This window comes from Phocoena phocoena, chromosome 11 (assembly GCF_963924675.1).
Source record: "Phocoena phocoena chromosome 11, mPhoPho1.1, whole genome shotgun sequence".
In the NCBI taxonomy this organism is placed as follows: Eukaryota; Metazoa; Chordata; class Mammalia; order Artiodactyla; family Phocoenidae; genus Phocoena; species Phocoena phocoena.
In genome coordinates this window covers 90,098,278-90,121,392 of record NC_089229.1, presented here as the reverse complement: position 1 = coordinate 90,121,392, position 23,115 = coordinate 90,098,278, and positions in this window count along the sequence as shown.

Below are 23,115 nucleotides of genomic sequence, written 5' to 3'. Positions count from 1 at the left end.
TGGTATTTTCTTGCTTTACTAGTTCTCCCTTTATGGGTATGTCTTGTCTCGCAAAGTAAGAGCCTTTAATGACAGGATCATTTCTCATATTTCTTTCTATCCCTGTCAATTAGAAAGAGTTTGATATTTTACTAACAATAATTGCTCACTTGTTTGCTCAGTGTTATAACACATAAATAGCAATGACATTAACATACCAAATCCAGTTTAGTTTCCGTAGTTCATGAGGGACACAAAATACTTAGACTGAAACAATGGGTTCATCCATCAAGTATTTATGAAAAGTCTACCTGAGCTCTCAGTATGTGTTAGCCAAATAATCCCCAATGCTGAATATGTAGACTCTCACTTAGTCTCCCTAATTTCTTGGCCTCCCAAACCCACCTCCCTAGCAGCACTTTTCGGTATGTGCCAAACATGACTCATACTTCTCTAACCCCTCTCGAATTTCTCTGGATTCTGGGAGGGAGTTCCTCCTACCAGCGGTTCAAAGCCTATTTCACTACAAGCTGCACAGTCACATAAATCCCAGAGGTGGTTCATTTCCCCCACAACCACCAAAAAAGATCAATTTCTTAAGAAAGTGGGCATCTGTGGAAGGTAGTATAAAAATTAATTCCCATCCTGCAACTTTATGAAACATTTTTAGATTTCCTTGATTTAGTTAACTCATAATAGCACTTATCCAGATTCTTGGCTTGAAACTCTGTGTCCAAACCATCTATTCAGCCAATATTTGCAATTCTGACTATAGCATCATCTCCATGGGGGCTTTATAACTTTGCCATTCTATTCTGAAACCAGGATTTCTTCCTGATCAACTTACACTCTCATACTCCATGAGGCTAACACCTGAGTTGCCACAATAGAGGTGAGCTCTTGACTCAAGTCTGGAGTATTGGTTTTAACCCAAAGTGAACCTGAGTACTTGGTCTGAAATCTCAGACACCATGTCAGCACAGATCCATCACTGAGAATCTTAAGCGATAATGTTTAAGAACCATTACATATGGCTAAACATTTGTTTCCATTGGTTGTTCTTTCTCTATAGTCTATTTTCTTTCAGTTTTCTTTTTCCTTTTTTTCACACACTTAAATTCATTTCCACATACATATTGTACCAACCGTCAGTAGCATACAAATGCCTCCTTCCTTGGCTTGTCAGTGACATAAATTTTCTCTAGCATATCCTGACAGGGGCATTGTATTTGAAATGTCATTTCCGTCTCTCATTTAGTCATAGATTTTAAGTCTCTTTCAAATATTCTGTCTTTCTCATACAAATTCTTTTGTCTGTACAACATTTTTTTCTCTCCCACACAGAACATATATTTCTATATGACATGATAAAACTGGTAAGGAAATGACTGCTTCAGCTTTCTAAAACCATGATAGTATCTTGGAGCTAATATACTATAAATTAGTTATTTCAGTCATGTACATGTGTGTATACATAGATATACTTGCAATGCATAACCACCTTTAAACCATGAGTCATGTACAGACATACAAAGTCACACATATAAATTAACTGTTGCTGATTTAAACATACAGTACAGGTCTACCCACATAACTACAATCTCTGACACTTCTATTCTCTCTGATGTTTCTCCCTCTCTTCTCCTTCTGAACTATGTTCATCACCACCAGACTATGATGAGTACCTAGTCTCTGATGGATGATGTTCTATGATGGGTAACCTGTCTATTGTACCCAGCACTACCTGGAACAGTATTCAGATGAAGTACTTTGCCAGAATGAACACCATTGGACATCAGAGGATAGTGCAAAATATTTCTTTATTTTTATATGATACCATCTTAGTAGAAGATATAGAATAAACCTTATATGGGCATCTTCAAGTCACCCTTCTGAGAAGCCACACTTGTTTTCTATCCCTCAGCACTACTGCTCTACCCCAGAACACCCTGTCTACATCGTGAGAGAGCAGAGGTGAATTTAGGCCTCCTTATACTCCTTCTTGGAAGTAGGCTTGAGTGCTTCAGATTCTTCAGAGCGGAGCAACTGTAAAGCAGACAGATCGTTTCTTTCTAACACTAGTAACCACTCGATGAAAAATTTCAGAGCATGATCATGCTATAAAGAACCAGAGCTGAGAACAGGAAGACATAAAGGGATAAAGTAAGTAGACAGACAGCCCTCTCTCTCCTACCACAAATATGTAACAGCTAGCTGGACATGCCAGACAGAGAGGCTCAGAGTCTTGAGGCCCAGCTCAGGGTGGCCTGGACAAAACTCTGAATGACCTGAGGCTTCAGGCCTACATGGGACAATTGCTTTAGGCCAAGAGGGATACCCTGAATGGATAGTGAGGCTTTGAGGAAATTGCCTAGAAATGTCTTGAGGAACTCAGTCCAGTCTCTGACAGTGGTGTGGCTCCTAGGATATGGGCACAATTTGACTCATGCATGAGACTTAACAAGGAAGATATAAACAGCAATGGGACACGAGGCAACAGTGTGTATAAAGAGTAAAACTGGGGAAAAGACAAAGTGCAAGTTCAAGGTAATGTTGACAGTAGCTCAGAAGGAATAAAACAGCCAAGGATGAAATCCCTTAAACCACTAAGAAGCCTAATAATAGATTATAAGCTCTGTAAGGGCAAGGATCTAGGGATTTGTTAGGAGAGGCAATCTGCTAATGGGCCCTAAGAGTCCCCGCATAGTCTTGCTAAGTATGCCGAGAATACCAGGTCTTCACTGGTCTTCACTTGTCTTTACCTGGGTCATTTTTCTGGGTTATATTTGTAGCAAGTAACACCTCCCTCCAGACAAAGAACAGACTTGTTCATTCTGAAAGTGATGGATTCTCCAAGCACAGTGTTCCTCTCCTGTAATGCAACCCAACGCCTGTGTAGGCAACCACGTAGGCCCGCCTGTGTCATCCTGTGGAAACTGGGGGTCGTGAGAAACTGACAGAAGCAAACAGAAAGCTCCTGCTGCCCGCTGTGCCATGAGTAACATAGTCCTTCATCTCTGACCCAAGAGTCTCATGTCTCTTGTCAGCGTCCAGACACAATAACAGGCTAGCTTATTAGCTTGAAAGTTGAGTAGATTCCCGACCCTTCCTCAGCTCTATTCCCAGCATTTAGAATAATACCCAGCAAAGAGGGGTCATTCGATTTGTTAAATGAGTCCCTCACTTAATGAATATTTGAATTTGCTTTATCTTACTATTAACCTCATTTATGACCACTAAAATAGTTGATATATACTTGTGAAATCACATGTATATATTATTATTTATTTATTATTTATTTCTGATTAAAGGCTCATGCTAGGTGTTCACTGCTCAAATTCAAATAAAATGGAATTAGTGAGATTTCCATTAAGAAATGCTGCTCATAATTTCTAAATATTTGTCAAATCATGTGCTAATCAGTTATGATAGATATTTGAGGGAAAGCATCAGAATCTTAATTATATTATATATCACATATTTTAATTTCATGTGTCTAATATTTTTTAAATGTGTTTTATGAAAATAGTGAATACCAATTAATAAAGAAATGAAAAAAGACCTCTCACCACTAATTTTACCCAGACCAGAAATCCAGATCAAGAAGCCCTGGGAAAATGAACAACTTAATTTCCCCCTTCACCCTAAGGAAGACACTGGTCTTAGAACCTCTGAAGCTACTGACATTAAGACCTCATGGATAATCCTCTCAGTTCTATCTATAATTGATTTATCAATAAATAAATAACCACTGATTAATGATACCTGTCAGCAGAATCTTTATCCAGTTATATACTAAAAAATAAAACAATTTAGACTGGAACTATCATTTGCAAGGCATGTGTGGTATACCAGCCTCTGCTATGTACTTTCACACCCACAGTGATGCATAATCTCTGAGCAACACCTGGCAGGTGTCAAGTCTCTGCAACTGGCTCATTGTATTTTTCTCAATAGGTTGCAACACTTTTTGCATGTGGGCTCCACACCTTTCTAAATATTTACTAATTTATGGGAAAGGCAACTTTCTTTTCCTGGTGAGAGGTTGTAGGATTTGTTTTAGCTGAAATGGAGAACTTCCTTTTTATTTCAAACAATGTGAAACTGTAAACTACCAGCAGTGGCACAAGTAACACTGGAACAAAACTTCAGTGAGCAAAATGGGTCATCAATGTTTAATTCAAATCTTTAAATATGGCGGTTGCCTTGAAGTGATCTTACTGAATAATCTTCTCTAGATGTCTAAAAATATATTGAAGCTGAAAAGTACATTATTATGAAGAGAGTAAACTGGGTCCATGTGGGTAACCTCATTACACTTTTTACCACCACTCTTTTGTCTTTCTCCAAACAATTCACTCACATAGGATTCTGGAGCCTTGGGGTTTGGACTAATATGGCCAATTAAGTCCTATGTTTATAAATGAAGGTCAACTAAAACATTTAGACTTTTCAGATCGTCACATTTAGTGGAAAAAACAATGCCTTTTGAAGAAAAAGAAACGTGGAAATATGTGAATTTTCCTAGGAGGCGTTGCACCTAATAACAATACAGGACTTACTAAAATGTATATGTATTTTTATGTCATCACATAACAAGTATGACAAACATTAATGCAGATTTGCCTCACTCCTGCTCTGAAGCAGAATTTTTGAAGATGACCAATGATCTCATTACAACCAAATAAAATAGTCTTTTGGTTTCGTTTTTAAAAGCATTTTTTATCCTTGTTAGTCACACGCACTTTCTTGCATATTCTTTTTTCTCCATTTAATATATTGATATTTACAGTCATCTCCTCACTAGTGTGTTGCCAGCACTGGAGGACTGAAGATCCTTGATGGCAGAGACTATCTTACTCCATTAAGTATATTTCTATAATCGTGCCTACCTAAGTACTTGGAACACCTTAAAAGGTTAGTAAATGTTGGCTGGATAAATAAGTTTGTATCCTCCTCTATTCAGTTTTCAACTTAGGGCTCTTTTAACTCTTCACACACTTCTTAGGTTTTCATCCGTATATGGAAAGCGCCTAAATATATCTGTCCATCCATCCACTCCTTCTATATAACGAGTCTTTCGACTCCAGCTGATTGCTGGATATTGCCCTCTGAGTGCCATAATCTCGACATGTGTAAAATTAAATTCATAGTAGTCTCCACAAATTCAATTCATCTTCAAAACTACAATTCAAGAGATATTTCAATGTCAGTATCAAGAGATATTGACATTCCTATGTAAAAAGCACTCCCTAGACAACGCAGGTGAGGTGAACAAGAGTAAACCACAGTGTCTGCTCTCAGAGGCTTACAGGTTAGTAAGGGAGATGAGCACTTTCAAGGTACAGGGTACAGCGTGGTGAGCATTATAAGAAAAGAACAAACTAAGAACAGAAAATTCTGGAACTATCTCACAAACACCAATTCTTTAGGAAGTAAGAACATTTCATCAAAAGCTAGATATGAACTTCAAAAAAATTTTTTTTTCCAAAGTCCTGGATCATCCACAGATTCTTTACATTGGCCCCAATGCCCTACTTATATCCACAATTTTGGCTTCAATTCTTGGATCCGGACCTGCCATCCCACTTGCTCACCATTCTTAGCTTTAACGTGCTGGAGGTGGTCTGGATATCTCCCCAACCTTTAGATCCCTACTTGCTGTCTGGGAACCGGCATCCTGGCTCTCATCCATCTGGCCTTCCATGCACTCATCCAGCCTCAAGTTGTTTCTAAATCTGTAAGATGGGCTTCCCTGGTGGTGCAGTGGTTAAGAATCCGCCTGCCAATGCAGGGGACACGGGTTCGAGCCCTGGTCTGGGAAGATCCCACATGCTACGGAGCAACTAAGCCCGTACACCACAACTGCTGAGCCTGTGCTCTAGAGCCCGTGTGCCACAACTACTGAAGCCCATGCGCCTAGAGCCCATGCTCCGCAACAAGAGAAGCCATCGCAATGAGAAGCCCGTGCACTGCAATGAAGAGTAGCCACCCCCCCCCGCCCCGCTCACCGCAACTAGAGAAAGCCTGTGCGTAGCAACAAAAGACCCAACACAGCCTAAATAAATAAATAATAAAATAAATAAATTTTTAAAAACTGTAAGATGTATGCTAAGAGGAAGTAAAATATTATATTTCAGGAAATACTTTAAGAAAGAATTAGCATTTGACTTGAATATTAAAGGATGGGTTTGATTTTAAGAGGGCAGCAGAATGGGAAAACTCGTCAAGGTAGGTGGACTCGTATGAGGGGAGACACCAGAGAACATCTAAGGGCATATTCCAAAGAGAGTGGGTAGGATAATTTGGTGCGCTTGGGCCTGTTTGGTGCCCAGCTACGTACTTACTACTCTACTCACAGAGCAGGACCATTTGACCAATATTTTCCTCACTCTGAAGGACTAATCCTAATGTCAGAGAAAAGGAATAATATCATGCCATAAAAGGGGGAGTGGAAAGACCGAGAAGGAAGTAAACATGCAGTTAAAAAAAAAAAAGCAGGAAATAAAGTAAAGCAGTAAATACAGCTTGAGGGGGTGGCAGAGTTGCACAAAGGCAATTTGAGGGTGTGGGCGGTGTTGGAATCTTACATGATTCCTCATTCATCAGCCTGAGGCCAGACAATCAGAGAGCTATGAGCAACAGAGTAACAGAATAGCACGCACTACAAAGAGGCTCTGGATGAGTACCCACCAGATGAAAGCTATCCTCCTGTTTCCCTGAGCTCTTATCCTCTCCCGGGCAGTATCAGAGGACCCAAGAACTCTCCATATTGGCCTATGGGTACCTCTAATGGCAGTAGTCTCTTAGTCTCTGCTGAGAGAATAGACTAAAGCAACACTGTTCCTTATGATACACGCTTCATCTCCTCATTCCCATGGCATTTCTCTGATGTTGTTGCTGCCGCCAGCTTCGTCTCTCCTCCCAATCTCTCCTGAGGCTGCCAATGCTGCACCCACTACATCCAAGCTGACTTGCTCTGAATTATGTGCTCTTTTGCTATAGCCTGGGCCTTGGGTTGTATCAGTCAATTGTATATTATGGAGATGAAGAGATAGGGTGGAGGAATATTCTAGCATAGAAGAGAGAAAATGAAATGGTCCTTGGATAAGGTAGAATTTGTCCTGAGCTTTGAATGATAGGGGAAGGGGAATTTTGAAAGGCAATGGAGATAAAGGAGAGCTTTCTGAGTTTGAATAAAAATGTCAACTATGCAGCTACATGTAAAAGAATGAAATTAGAACACTCCCTAACACCATACACAAAAATAAACTCAACATGGATTAAGGACCTAAATGTAAGGCCAGACACTGTCAAACTCTTAGAGGAAAATATAGGCAGAACACTCTGACATAAATCACAGCAAGATCCTTTTTGACCCGCCTCCTAGAGAAATGGAAATAAAAACAAAAATAAACAAATGGGACCTAATGAAACTTCAAAGCTTTTGCACAGCAAAGGAAACCATAAACAAGACAAAAAGACAACCCTCAGAATGGGAGAAAATATTTGCAAATGAAGCAACTGACAGAGGATTAATCTCCAAAATTTACAAGCAGCTCATGCAGCTCAATATCAAAAAAACAAACAACCCAATCCAAAAATGGGCAGAAGACCTAAATAGACGTTTCTCCGAAGAAGATATACAGATTTCCAACAAACACATGAAAGAATGCTCAACATCACTAATCATTAGAGAAATGCAAATCAGAACTACAATGAGATATCATCTCACACTAATCAGAATGCCCATCAGCAAAAAATCTACAAACAATAAATGCTGCAGAGGGTGTGGAGAAAAGGGAACCCTCTTGCACTGCTGGTGGGAATGTAAATTGATACAGCCACTATGGAGAACAGTATGGAGGTTCCTTAAAAAACTACAAATAGAGCTACCATATGACCCAGCAATCCTACTACTGGGCATATACCCTGAGAGAACCATAATTCAAAGAGAGTCACACAATGTTCACTGCAGCTCTATTTACAATAGCCAGGACATGGAAGCAACCTAAGTGTCCATTGACAGATGAATGGATAAATAAGATGTGGCACATATATACAATGGAATATTACTCAGCCATAAAAAGAAATGAAATTGAGTTATTTGTAGTGAGGTGGATGGACCTAGAGTCTTTCATACAGAGTGAAGTAAGTCAGAAAGAGAAGAACGAATACCATATGCTAACACATATATATGGAATCTATAAAAAAAATGGTCATGAAGAACCTAGGGGCAAGATGGGAATAAAGACGCAGACCTACTAGAGAACGGACTTGAGGATATGGGGAGGGGGAAGGGTAAACTGGGACAAAGTGAGAGAGTAGCATGGACATATATACACTACCAAACGTAAGGTAGATAGCTAGTGGGAAGCAGCTGCATCACACAGGGAGATCAGCTAGGTGGTTTGTGACCACCTGGAGGGGTGGGATAGGGAGGGTGGGAGGGAGGGAGACGCAAGAGGGAAGAGATATGGGGATATATGTATATGTATAACTGATTCACTTTGTTATAAAGCAGAAACTAACACACCACTGTAAAGCAATTACACTCCAATAAAGATGTTAAAAAAAAAATGTCAACTATGGAATGACAAAGTGTGTTTGGAAGTCCCATGATAGAACTATTTAGCAGGTGATAAGGATCCACGTAAGAAACTAGTGACATTCTGTTTTGTCTCGGAGCTAAATAGTTTTTAAAACTTCATTACAGAAAGGGAGGATTAACACAAACAGTAACTTTTTATGAAGGTGGAATATTTTTTCCTTTCTTCATTGTTGAAGAGAGTTGAAAGTTGTCTTCAGCATAAGTTGAGAACTTCTGCTTAACATGGTCTTCACACAGAGAAAGGAAGGCACATGTTTAACTAGAATAAGCAGAATGAAGACATTTATCCCAGTGGTTCAAGATTCCCCAGGCACGGTTAGTGCATTTGCTTTGCGGGCCACTGGGGTGGTATTTAGTAGGGCCACAACCACTCCACACGAGAGCGGTTGTGTGAATGAGAAAAAGACACCCCCTTCATCCAAGCAGGTATATTCTCACATAGGCACAGAGATTGCTAAACCAACTGAGAGCTGGATTTAACCCCACTTGCCCCCTTAGCAGGTGCCCTTGGATAGTGCACACACACACACACACACACACACACACACACACACACACAAAGCCGGGCAACCCTCAGGTTCTAGCTACATTTAAAGTGAGTTGGGAGGCTCCACTCCTCTTTGCTGCCTGACTTAGAAATAGACACTTCAAACGACAATTAGTCTATTTTCTGGCACACGACATAAACCTGGATTCCCTACTCCCACACCTATTTTTCCTGTTCTGTCTCTTTGAGACTGCATTTCTTGTAGTCTTGAGTGTTGAAAAGGGAAGATCAAACCCATGTATTTAATGTCACAATCAATATTGATCCCAGGTCTATCTACTGGAATAGATTCTCTGTAGGCAGTGCTTACTGGGGCTCTCAGGAATTCAGGGAGAATTTATGAGCACAAATCTTTTTTCAGTTGGAGAGGAAGCACATTCAAGATGTACTAAAATAGCTGAAAAGAAGTGTAGTGCCCTACTTTATGAGTACAAGATGAGCTAGTATTTACTAGACAAAGAATTTATAGCTGGGAGAAGTAGATTTCAGCTTATAGGAATTTCTAACTGTCTTTGTCCTTGCTCCAATAGCTCATTGTAGAAAACTGGTTTCTGAGAGGCTCTGAAAAATGATAAGGTCATAAACAATTGGATAATAACATTCAACGACTAGCTTTCTCAATGAATAATATTGCCTTATGGTTTAGTGCAATTGCAATTTATAAATAGCCACTTAAAATACATTCTTCTATTACATATAGTGAAATATAACTTTTTAGATAGGTTATTACAATAGAAAGTAGCTACCTATAAACCATGCTTTCTTTTGAAAGATTTGCTGTAGGAATCTAAAGAAAGTGTGGACTGGAAAGTACTTTTTCAACTTACATAACTGTAAGACAAGATGAAGCATTTTACACTTTATGACATCTTTTAATTATAATACCCTGTTTTGTTGTCTCTGGTATTCATTTGCAATTACATGCAAGGCTAGCCACAATTTTTTTTAAGTTACAAAATATGGAAAAGATTCACAGTAGGGCTTTCTGTTTCAAACAACAAATGAACAGAGAAATTAGACAACTGAATCCTACCTTAACATCCTGTAGTATGACACTGAGCATGTCACTTCACATTTTGGCATTTTCATGTTTCAAATAGGTGTTTTAACTCCCATTACCCTAAGGTCTACTGTCACAAAATAAGAGCAATGATCACCTCATAAAGATCAGATAGAGTAAAAGCTCTGCTACTCTCTTCCTAACATAAATCCCTATTCTGCTCTCCTTGTTGTCTTGTAAGAGATAAGGGTCAGTTCTAATGGCAAACTAGTGCTCAAAATATCTCCCATCCCTGAAGGTGTGTTTCGTTACTTTCTACCTCCCCAAATTCTACTTATAATCCAAAGCCTCTCTAGCAAGCTCTCTCTAATCCATCCTCCCTCCTTTGAGATCTGACATCACTTATATACTCATCTATCTAATTTTAATGTAATCCTATCCCATCTTACAGTATGTCTGTCTAATATGCATGAGCTTTGTTTCCCTAGCAACACTGTAAGCCTCAGAATAGAAAACAAGGTTTATCTCATTTTTGCTCTTGTATAGAGCTTGGTGTAGAGCCGAGCACAGAACTGGTGCTACTCAATTTAATTCAGTAAAATTGATTCAGCTTCCCTCCAACATACAGACTGTGTAAATTCCCAGGATGTTTGCTTTTGTGATCAATGATCACCCCCATATATATCTCCTCACCCACCACTACAAACTGTATATATATATATTTTTTTAACGACCAACACTCACCAGATTTAATCACCATTTAACCATAGTCTACCACTGAATCTCATCTAAAGAACAAGACACATACAATTAAAATATGTCAAAGGAAATTTACATTAAGATTCACTTCCCTCAAGAGACTTATTAATAGTTTGAAAATTAAAAGTGTTTGAGAAGGCATAATCAGCATCATAATATGTGAATGGAGAATGAACGTGGACTACCTCACCAAATGCATGAAAAGAAGTAAAGAGGAGCTCTTAAAGTTGAAAAGACTGGAAAGGATCTATCAAGAACAATACATAGGGGACTTCCCCGGTGGCACAGTGGTTAAGAATCTGCCTGCCAATGCAGGGGACACAGGTTCGATTCCTGGTCTGGGAAGATCACACATGCTGTGGAGCAACTAAGCCAGTGCACCACAACTACTGAGCCTGCGAGCCACAACTACTGAAGCCTGCCCACCTAGTGGCCATGCTCTGCAACAAGAGAAGCCACCGCAATGAGAAGCCCATGCACCGCAACAAAGAGTAGCCCCCATTTGCCGCAACTAGAGAAAGCCTGTGCACAGGAATGAAGACCCAACACAGCCAAAAATTTAAAAAGTCAAATAAAATAAAAATTAAAAAAAAGAACAATACGTAGGTTTAAGAATAGATTTAGATAAATTCATGAATGAAAGATGCAATATAATCATCCAGAGGGAGAGCAGGAATATAAAATAATGTCTAATGCTTACTGAGCACTTACTGTATATCAGGATCCATTCTAAATGACGTCTCCTTAATCCTCATAATGATCCTTGGTGGGGGGGGTGTACTGTCATCTTCGTTTTGTAGAGGAAGAAACTGAGGCATAGAGAGGTAAAGTTGCACAGTTAATCCACGGAAGAACTGGGATTCACCCAAGAAAATCTGATATCAGGTCTGGAGTTTGAAAACAGGATACCCATTTAACCATGTGGGTCTACATCTGATGGCAGCTACTGCACATTCAAAAAGGCCCTGTTCTTTAAAAACCTGGAAGCCACTTTGATCTGAACTTCTTCCAAAGTTGCTCTGAGCACAGACTTTTTGTGGCAGATACAACGTAAGGTGACCCTCAATGAGTCATACACCCTTGTATAATTTCCTTCCTTTGACTGCAGAATGGAAACTGCAACTTGCTCTAACTAAAAGAATATGGCAAAGATAATAGGATGTCACTCCCATGATTAGATTACATCATATAAGATTCTGTCTTACTAGACTAGACAAAGATACTCTCTTACTGGTCTTCAAGAAGCAAACAGCCATGCTGTGAACTGCCTATGGAGATGGTTACATGGCAGGGAGCTGTGGGTCGCTGCTGGGAGTGACTGTCAGCCAACAACCAACAAAAATCCAAGGTCCTCAATCACACAGTTACAAGTATATGAATTCTGCCAACAAACTGAATCAACTTGGAAGCACTTACTTCCCCAATCAAGCATCCAGATGAGAACACAGCCTAGCTGACATTTTGATTACAGACTTGTGAGACTGATAAGCAGAATTCTAAGATCGTCCCCAAGACTCCCTACCCACTGGTGTACACCCACCTTCCCCCAGTTATTCAATCAAACATTAAGCTAAGTGCTATTGTGAAGGGATTTTGCAGATGCAGTTAAGATCTGAAATCAGGTGACCTTAAAATAGGGAGAAAAAAAATAGGGAGATTATCCAAGTTTGGCCTAACCTAATTAAGTGAAGGTGAAAGAGGGACTAGGTCGGTCCTTCAGATATTTGAAGTGTGAGGAGTATTCGACACAAGGGAGATTCTCCATTGGTGGCTTTGAAGAAGGAGAGGGCCACGTGGCAAAGAATGTAGGAGGTCTCTATGAGCTAAGAGAAGCTCCCTCCTGACAGCCAGCAAGGAAGTGCAAGCCTCATTTCTACAGCCACAGGAACTGAATTCTGCTTGGAAAAAGGATCATGACATCCAGTTGAGAACACAGCCTTGCCAACACCTTGATTTTAGCCATGCGAGACTCTAAGCAGAGAATCCAGGCACACCATGCCCAGACTGTCCAGACTTCGACACGACAATAAGCTAATAAATGGGTGGTGTTTGTCGTAATTTGTTTAACTTGTTACACAGCAATAGAAAACTAATATACTTCTCATATTTAGAGCTGACATAAATTGAATTCATAAAATGAAATTGAGTCATTTCAATTAAGCAAAAATGAAAATAGCCAGTACAATTGCCTGGAACATAGAAGATGCTAAGCATTTGTGGGACTTCTTTTCGTAACAAGCCTCTGAAATAGAGAATTTCTTCTATCATTGTCAAAGTGACCAGTAATGTTTGTAAGAAAAAAAATGTTCACCGTTCATAACAAGTGAAAAATACTATGCAGTAGTCTATGGAAACACAGTGTAGCCAAACTCTCCTTTGGACATCTGTGATTACCCAGGAATCAAAACCAAGAGAATAAAGTCACTAAACTTTATTTGCACAGCTCAGAATTGGAATTCAAAGAATTCAAGTTACTATCCTGGTGTTTGAAAGGTAGAATTTTAGGGGGAATTCCCTGGTGGACCAATGGGTAAGACTCGGCGCTCCCAATGCAGGGGGCTCGGGTTTGATCCTTGGTCGGGGAATTAGAACCCACATGCGTGCCACAACTGAGAACCCATGGGCTGCAACTAAACATGCCGCACTGAAGATCCCGCATGCTGCATCTAAGACCCTGCATAGCCAAAATAGGTAAGTAAATAAATAAGTAAATAAAAGTAGACTTTTAATATTTCATATTTTAAATTATTCCACAACTTACTATTTCTCCAACTTCCCAGCTTTTCGCAGTAAAGTCCAAGGATACTGAGATCATGCGGAAAGTTTCAATAAATTGTCTCCTGACTGAATCATAAAACTTGGCGGCTGTGAATTTGTTTGTCATCTACATAAGATGATCTCTGTGCTGAGAACTCAAGTGCTTAAATTCTGGCCTGTGTGTCATAGATAATTTGAGTATCGGTTCCAAGGTCTTGGGATACATTCCAATGTAAGTCTGTGTTGTCTGAAATTTGGAAATTCTCCTGCAGCTGAAAGCTTCTCACTTTCTGCTTTAAGAGAAATTAATGCACCAATTTAGTTCTATCCGAGACTATGTGGCCTAGAGGTGATTTCACATCACTGGTAAAAATCAATGATTCTCACATACATGCTTGTTGGTCATTTTAGCCCCTTGGGTTTTGAAACTTGTGAGTGATCTTGACCATTTCAGGATCCCAAGTATTAAGATTGAAATGAGTGCATTTAAATTTTACTCTTTAGTAAGCAAGAAAGATTCAGCATGTTGCACGGCGACTTCAGGAGGGTTATGATTGATATTTGAGCACTACAGAAAGGTGCCTTGTACAAGAGTTCGTTTTCATTAGAAACAAGTTTGAATAAGGAACAAGGTACTTTTCAAGTTTGTGCTGGTAAGGGACAGGATTGGGTACAATCTCCTGAAATTTTTACTCATGTAAAAAATGTATGACCCCCATAAAGATAAATTTATCCTTTAAAAGATAAAGTACATTTCTTGAGACAGTGAGCTTTTTTATGTTGGTTGTGAGTTTATCATACGTAATAGTTTTTTTTCTGCAGGCAAATTTGCTTTTGTGTGTGTGTGTTTGTGTGTGTGTGTGTGTGTGGTGCACTGCTTGCAGAATCTTAGTTCCCTAATCAGGGATTGAACCCCGGGCCCCAGTAGTGAAAGTGCCAAGTCTTAACCACTAGACTGCCAGGGAATTCCCGCATTTGCTTTTGAACGGAGAAACAGGTCTATATTCAGTTAAGAATGTTTTCTTTCTTTCTTTCTTTCTTTTTTTACTTTAAACATCAACTAAACTTGCTACCCAAACCTCTAGTCCTGTCCTTAGAAATAACTCTCTGTTGTGAAAGATAATGTACTGCTTTAGAAATGCAGAGGTTCATTGTTTTTTTCTTTTTTAAGGAGCATGGTGGCATCTTTTGCTTATGAAAATACTATCTTCAGAGATTCTGACTGGTACTCAGGAATTCACAAATTCAATTTTATAAAGCTTTATACTCATGCTCACCAAAAAGGCTGGTTCACAATTTGATACAAAAAAATATATAGGAAAAGTGCTACCCATTAAGGATTCTGGAATGTCCAAGATGTGCTCAATATATGTTGAAAAATAATCTCCTTTTAGAATGACCTAGTGGCCTACCCGTTTTTTTCTAAATTTTATCCTTGGGGTAAAAGGGATGGGGATGGGCTCTATAAGATCAGTGAAACACATGAAACGTACACCAGGTCAAGGAGCCTTTACATATGGGGAAAAATAGAGGATTCTGAAAGCAATCTTCTACACAGAATATGAATATTAAGAGATTCTGGAAGCCTGAAAAAATTCTCGGAAGGGAAGAATGATAGCCCAAGGTATGGAAAGATAAAGCCCAGTTAAGTACAATGTAATAATCAGCTCTCTCTCGGCTCTCTAGCTATCTCTTGAATCACCTTTCTTCGATTTGCTTATGAGTCCCATTATTTCCCCACAACTCAGGTCCCAAAGCAGAATTCATTATCTTTCCTAAAACACTGCTCTCATGGATGGCATCACCACCAAATGCCTAAGACTCATCCTTCCACTCTTTCACGGCCTGTGTAGTCAATTACAAAGTCCCTGTGCTTAAAGCTTCTAAATACTTATCAGATTCCTTCCACTGCTTCACTCCCATTGCTTTGGCTTTAAGACAAACCCTAACCGTGTCTTATCTGAAATACTGTACTAGCCTCCTCCTAACTGGTCTCCATGTCCCCACTGTCACCATGTCTATCCCTTCCCCACACTCCCAGCCAACCTCTGCTCTGCCAGAAAGATCTGTCTAAAAATCTTATCTTTCCATTTCCTTGTATGATCTCCCTTGGCCTAATGAATACAGTCCAAACTCTTCAGTGTGACGTGGGAAGTTTTTGTGATTCGGCTTCTACTTGTTCAGCTGCTTTTCTCACGGTTCCTCCCTCCATATACTGAATGTCCTGCTCACACGAGGATGTCTTCCCCACGTGCTCTTCTCAGCCTGTGATTCCCTTTTCTCCCTTGTCTGTCTGATCAACCTCTACTTGTCCTTCTATTTCTTCTGACTGCCTACTCAGTCGATCTCATCTCTTTCATTCATCCATGAGCAAATAACTGTGAAGGTGTAAAGCTGAATTAGCACACAGCCTACCCTCAAGAATCCTAGTCCAGTAGAGTTCAGTGTAAATACAGCAGCAGGTTGAAATGGGCACATGAACCGAGAGATGCCTGGCACTGTGCTGTGAGGGTTCAGAACAGGGAAACAAAACAACAGTTTTTGCATTTGCATCCTATTGCCATCTTTCTCAGCAGAAATTTAAAACCAGACTGCAGGCTGATCCAATATAGTGTCTCAGTTATTCCCCAAACATTACATATTTAAATTTATTCCTAGCATAAACCATAGCTAAATGCAGCAATGGTGTTGCTGTAATATCATGTACAAGTGAATGTATTTCCTTTTTTTTACTGTTTTTTGCTAGGTACTAATATTCAACAAACATTTCACGTATAAACACGATATTGAAGTTCGTTCAGCTGTATTATTGTGGTTTATCTTTTGTTCTGGTTCATAATCAATGATTTTTTCCTAAATGTACTTCAGCTATCTGTATAATAATCCAGCCACATTTACTTTATATTGTGGCTCGGTATTAGTTAAAGTACTTGCTGAAATACTGTAGTGGCATTTGCTTTACTGTATTATGTGATCTCCAGTTACCAGTAAACTTGCTGTGTGGCTGCCTGCTATGTGGCAGTATTCCAGGGAATCAAAGTGTTTCTTTTGAGATTTGCAATTGCCATCTTTCAGGGTTAAGAGTTCTGCAAACCCAGAATTGATGCCTTCCTGCTGGATTACAGTATTGGTATTTGCATGAACCAAATAATACATTTTTCCTCACAAAATCAATTTCAATACATGTTTGATAATGTGCACTCATCCCCACATCCCATAACACAAATTTCATTATAAACTGGAGGCATATTTTATATACCAGCAAATGTCAGCAAATAGAGCACTTCCAGTTAAGGGATTTGGGGAAAGATCTGTAGAGGAAGTAACATTTCAGCTGGGCTGTGATGGATGGTTTTTTAGCAACACAGGACTTACTGAGAAAATAAAAGCAAGTCTAGGAGGAAAATTCACGAAGGTAGGAAAGTTCAGCATATAATTGTGGCCCCGCTGTAACTCAGGAAGACTACGAACAGTGTGTATAAAAGGAATTTTAGGAGGAAAAATTGAAAAGCTAGATCGTGGAGCCAGATCATGGAGGCCCTGAATGAGAGGCTGTGAGTATAGGAGTTCATTCTGTAAGAAATTGGGAGCCATTTAAGGGGTTTTTGTTTTCATTGAGCTTTAACTGAAATATAACATCGTGTAAGTTTGAGGTGTACAGTGTGTTGGTTTGATAATTTATATATTGCAATATGATTACCACCATCATGTTAGTTAACACCTTTATCATGTCAAATACTTATTATTACTTTGTGTGTGTTGAAAACAGTTAAGATTTAGCCTCTTATCAACTCTGAAGTTTATAATACAGTATTGTTGACTATAATCACTATGTCGTGCATTAGATCGCCAGGATTTATTTATCTACTTGTTTTGGGTTTGTACACTTAAATATCTCCCTACCCCTGGGCCCTAGTAACCAGCATTCTACTCTCTGTTTTTACAAGTTCAGTTTTTTCCTGTTCCGCATACGTGAGATCACACAGTATTTATCTTTCTCTGTCTGACGTCTCACGTAGCGTAATGCCCTCAAGTTCCATCCATGTTGTTGCACTTGGCAGGACTCCCTTCTTTCTCATGGCTGATTAATATTCCACATCTTTTTTATCCATCCATCTGCTAATGGACACTTAGGTTGCTTCCATATCTTGGCTCTTGTGAATAATGCTGCAGTGAACATGGGTGTGCAGATATCTCTGAAGGGTTTTTATTTTTAGAATGGAAATAGTACAATAGCTGCCCTTTGAAAGAGAGTAACCTGGCAGCAGCACTTTAAACGGATTAGAGAGGAGCTCTGGGAGGTGTGCAGAGAGGTGTGTAGAGAGGCCAGGAGTGCACATAATGTACTATAGATACGATGAAGGTCTAAACCTGAGCAGTAACACTGGGAGCCTGCAGAAAAAAGAAGAGAAAGAAAAAGAGGGTAGAGATTGGATTGAGAGAATTCATTAGTTATTTGGATGTGGAAGGCAAAGGAAAGGAGAGGTAAAGTTTACTGTTGATACTTGGGAGAATGGTGGTATGAGTTAGGACAAAACTAAATGTTCATTTTGGAATGCACTGAATCACTGAATTTGAGATGTCAGAGGTCATTCTGATGGAGCTTTCCAGTAGACAGTTCACAATTTAGGAGCAGGAAAGAGGCCAGATTTGGAGCTGCTGATTTGGTGGCTGTATCAGCCACCAGTGTCAGGAATGTGCTTGACAAATGTCCTACTGTAGGGAAAGTAATTAACTGAAGGTCCCAGCTATTGGACTGCAAAGTCACCTCAGTTATCTGAGCTGAGGACATACATCTCACAGGTGACTTCCAGACAACGAGTAGGTGCAGTAGCAATACTAAGGCAGACCAGCTCAAGAAGACAAAGCATTCCATGTAAATTTGTGCAGCTGCTATGGAAAGCAGTATGGAGTTTCCTTGAAAAACTAAGAATAGAGTTACCATATGATCCAGCAATCCTGCCCCTGGGTAGATATCTGGAAAAGATGAAAACCCTCATTCGAAAAGATATATGCACTCCAATGTTAATAGCACCACTACTTACAAAAGCCAGGACATGGGAGCAACCTAAGCATCCACTGAAAGATGAATGGATAAAGATGTGGTACATGTATACAATGGAATATTACTCAGTTGTAAAAAAGAATGAAATAATGCCATTTGCAGCAACATGGATGAAGCTAGAGATTATCACACAAAGTGAAGCAAGCCAGACAGAGAAAGAAAAATATTATACGATATCACTTATATGTGGAAACTAAAAAGTAATACAAATGAATTTATTTACAAGATAGAAATAGACTCACAGGCACAGAAAACAAACTTATGGTTACCAAAGGGGAAAGAGAGGGGTAAGGGTAAATTACAAGTATGGGATTAAGATACACACCACTATATATAAAATAGAGAAACAACAAGGATTTACTGCATAGCATAGGGAACTATACTCAATATCTTGTAATAACCTATAAAGGAAAAGAATTGGAAAAAATAGGTATACGTATATAACTGAATCACTTTGCTGTACACCTGAAACTAACAAAGTATTATAAATCAACTACACTTCAATTTTAAAAAATAAGAAAGAAAGAAAGAAAGAAGGAAAGAAAGAAAGAAAGAAAGGAAGGAAGAAAGAAAGAAAGAGAAAGCAAGGCAAAGCATCCCAATGTCGGCCAACTTTGGTTCAAGGACTCACCCACAGCTTTGCTGAACCTTCCATTGACTGTAGTGAAGTCTACAAGGTCCCAGCCAAACTTCCTTCTTCCCATTCTTCTTCTCTCTTCCTCATTTGGGATCAGACTTGCATCAGGGTCTGACTTGTCTCCCAACCATATCTGACCTCTCCCCATTGTTTTTTAGCACAAGCATTTTACACTGGCCATAATTTCCTTATTTAATGCTGTCTTGGCATCTGCTTCTCAGAGCACCTAGATTAACACAATAGTTATTTGAAAGAGATGATATATATTCCATATGCCATTTTGTTCAATTAGAATTAATGTTCAAAATAGTGATCTTAAAATTTTCTAAGATCTTGAATCATTAAAGCAATATAAAAGTATCAAATTTAACTCATAAATTATAAAATTATATTTAGTAGGTTATAGCTTTACGTGAGGATATTATGCATTTATATTTAAAAGATTACTTTAAATGGAAAGGGGGAGTCATTATAAGAAATTCGAGCAGCTAATTGTATTAACCTCCCGTAAATATTCCAGCATTACAAATCACTGAGTTGGAATCACAGATAAGAGTGATCTTTGAGGCAATGCAGTATCCCAGGTAATTAGTATCTTTATTTTCCAGCTACTCAGAAAGATGAGGATCCATTTATGTTGTTCTCTGGAATCCTTCTCCAACTTTTTAAAACTTCTGAGCAACATTACTGCTTCTAATATTAAAAAATAAATTGTGATAATAGATGTATTTTATAAATAAGATGGATAAATACATTAAAAAGCTATCTGACTAACCAATCACTATAGCATATTACAATAAGTTTAGCAAACACTGTAGGTCTTTTAGATTGCAGGCAGCAAATAATCTAATGTTTCTCTTACACCATTGTTTCAAAAGAAATCCATACTCTCTAAAAAGGAATTACTTAGAATCAATCAAAACAAATGATTTAATCAATATACTAATTAGGTTAGCAACTGAATCATTCACGAAGTTATGGTGTTCAGGTTTATTGATGTGAGTATTCTAAAGGCCAGTGTAATTTGAGAATTGTAGCTTTGCTAGAGAATGGTAGTGTATCTCTTTAGAGGTTAGAATTTGACTTTGAAGAAAATGTCGTATGGATAAGCCTTTACTCAAAGGACTTGCGCTTCTTCACATTCTTAGGAATTGTTTACTTTCTCTTTTGCATTAAGCTGTGGTTTAGAAATCAAGTTTGCTGTTAATTCTATCTCTGTTGGATGCCTTTTGACTCAGGAGACTAACAGACTCCTAAATGTTAGCAGGAACATCAGTTGATCTTTTGAAAGGTAACCAATGAATTTGGAGTTTTCTTGGCCAGACAAGTCAGGGGATCACAGCCCAGTCCTGAGCTAAACTTAAGGACAAGAAGATTAGTTCTGATATCTAGAAAAAGAATGGAACATATGGGAAAATGCTAGACTTAGAAAAATTAATATTCGCTGATTTTTCTTCACAGTTAAAATTAATGGAAAGCTAGAAAGGCTAGAAATGTTGTAAAAACTTAAATATGCACAATTAAAGAGTTGAATAATTACGTGGAAAGTTTGAATTATATAAAATTTTGCTATGAAAAAAAGACCCAATACAGATCTTTTTTTTTTTTTAATCTTTATTGGAGTATAATTGCTTTACAATGGTGTGTTAGTTTCTGCTTTATAACAAAGTGACTCAGTTATACATATACATATGTTCCCATATCTCTTCCCTCTTGCACCTCCCTCCCTCCCACCCTCCCTATCCCACCGCTCTAGGTGGTCACAAAGCACCGAGCTGATCTCCCGGTGCTATGCGCCTGCTTCCCACTAGCTATCTATTTTATGTTTGGTAGTGTATATATGTCCATGCCACTCTCTCGCTTTGTCACAGCTTACCCTTCCCCCTCCCCATATCCTCAAGTCCGTTCTCTAGTAGGTCTGTCTTTATTCCCGTCTTACCCCTAGGTTCTTCATGACATTTTTTTTTTTCTTAGATTCCATATATATATATATATGTCAGCATACAGTATTTGTCTTTCTCTATCTGAGTTACTTCCCTCTGTATGAGAGATTCTAGATCCATCCACCTCACTACAAATAACTCAATTTCGTTCCTTTTTATGGCTGAGTAATATTCCATTGTATATATGAGCCACATCTTCTTTATCCATTCATCCGATGGACACTTAGGTTGCTTCCATCTCCTGGCTATTGTAAATAGAGCTGCAATGAACATTTTGGTACATGACTCTTTTTGAATCATGGTTTTCTCAGGGTATATGCCCAGTAGTGGGATTGCTGGGTCATATGGTAATTCTTTTTGTAGTTTTTTAAGGAATCTCCATACTGTTCTCCATAGTGGCTGTATCAATTTACATTCCCACCAACAGTGAAAGAGGGTTTCCTTTTCTCCACGCCCTCTCCAGCATTTATTGTTTCTAGATTTTTTCAAGATGGCCATTCTGATTGGTGTGAGATGATATCTCATTGTGGTTTTGATTTGCATTTCTCTGATGATTAATGATGTTGAGCGTTCTTTCATGTGTTTGTTGGCAATCTATATATCTTCTTTGGAGAAATGTCTATTTAGGTCTTCTGCCCATTTTTGGATTGGGTTGTTTGTTTTTTTGTTATTGAGCTGCATGAGCTGCTAGTAAGTTTTCGAGATTAATCCTTTGTCTATTGCTTCATTTGCAAATATTTTCTCCCATTCTGAGGGTTGTCTTTTCGTCTTGTTTATGGTTTCCTTTGCTGTGAAAAAGCTTTGAAGTTTCAATAGGTCCCATTTGTTTATTTTTGTTTTTATTTCCATTTCTCTAGGAGGTGGGTCAAAAAGGATCTTGCTGTGATTTATGTCATAGAGTGTTCTGCCTATGTTTTCCTCTAAGAGTTTGATAGTTTCTGGCCTTACATTTAGGTCTTTAATCCATTTTGAGTTTATTTTTGTGTATGGTGTTAGGGAGTGTTCTAATCTCATACTTTTACACGTACCTGTCCAATTCTCCCAGCACCACTTATTGAAGTGGCTGTACTTTCTCCACTGTACATTCCTGCCTCCTTTATCCAAGATAAGGTGACCATATGTGTGTGGGTTTATCTCTGGGCTTTGTATCCTGTTCCATTGATCTATCTTTCTGTTTTTGTGCCAGTACCATACTATCTTGATTACTGTCGCTTTGTAGTATAGTCTGAAGTCTGGGAGCCTGATTCCTCCAGCTCCTTTTTTCGTTCTCAAGATTGCTTTGGCTATTCGGGGTCTTTTGTGTTTCCATACAAATTGTGAAAATTTTTCCCAAGAAAGCATAACGCAAGTCTGAAGACCACACATTAGGTTTCCAGTAAGAGTCCCATTTCTATCCACTGGCATCCTACTCAGGTTATGGATATTTTGCTGGCTTTGTGGGTTTACAGAATTGCTGTTTGTAGCTTGATGGGCTGCAGAAAGAATTTAAAGTGATTAACTTCCCTTTTTGTTTACACATAAGCATTTACTTTAAACATCAATTTCAGGTGAAATAAATAAAATTAAACTCTGTTTAGAAAACAGTAAACCAAGACATTTGTGATGCACTTTATCCTAATAACTTGTGCATTCTTCAGTTTGGGGAGCTATCAACTCTGCCTCATTGTTTGAAATGTTTTTATTATGTTCATGTATTTGGGGAATGATATTATGACTCAGAATTACGTGGTAAGAATTGTTTAGATGATACACAACACCAAAAGAATAAGTTAAAAAGAGAAAAACATAGCTAACCAACTGATTATCTTATTTAGGTG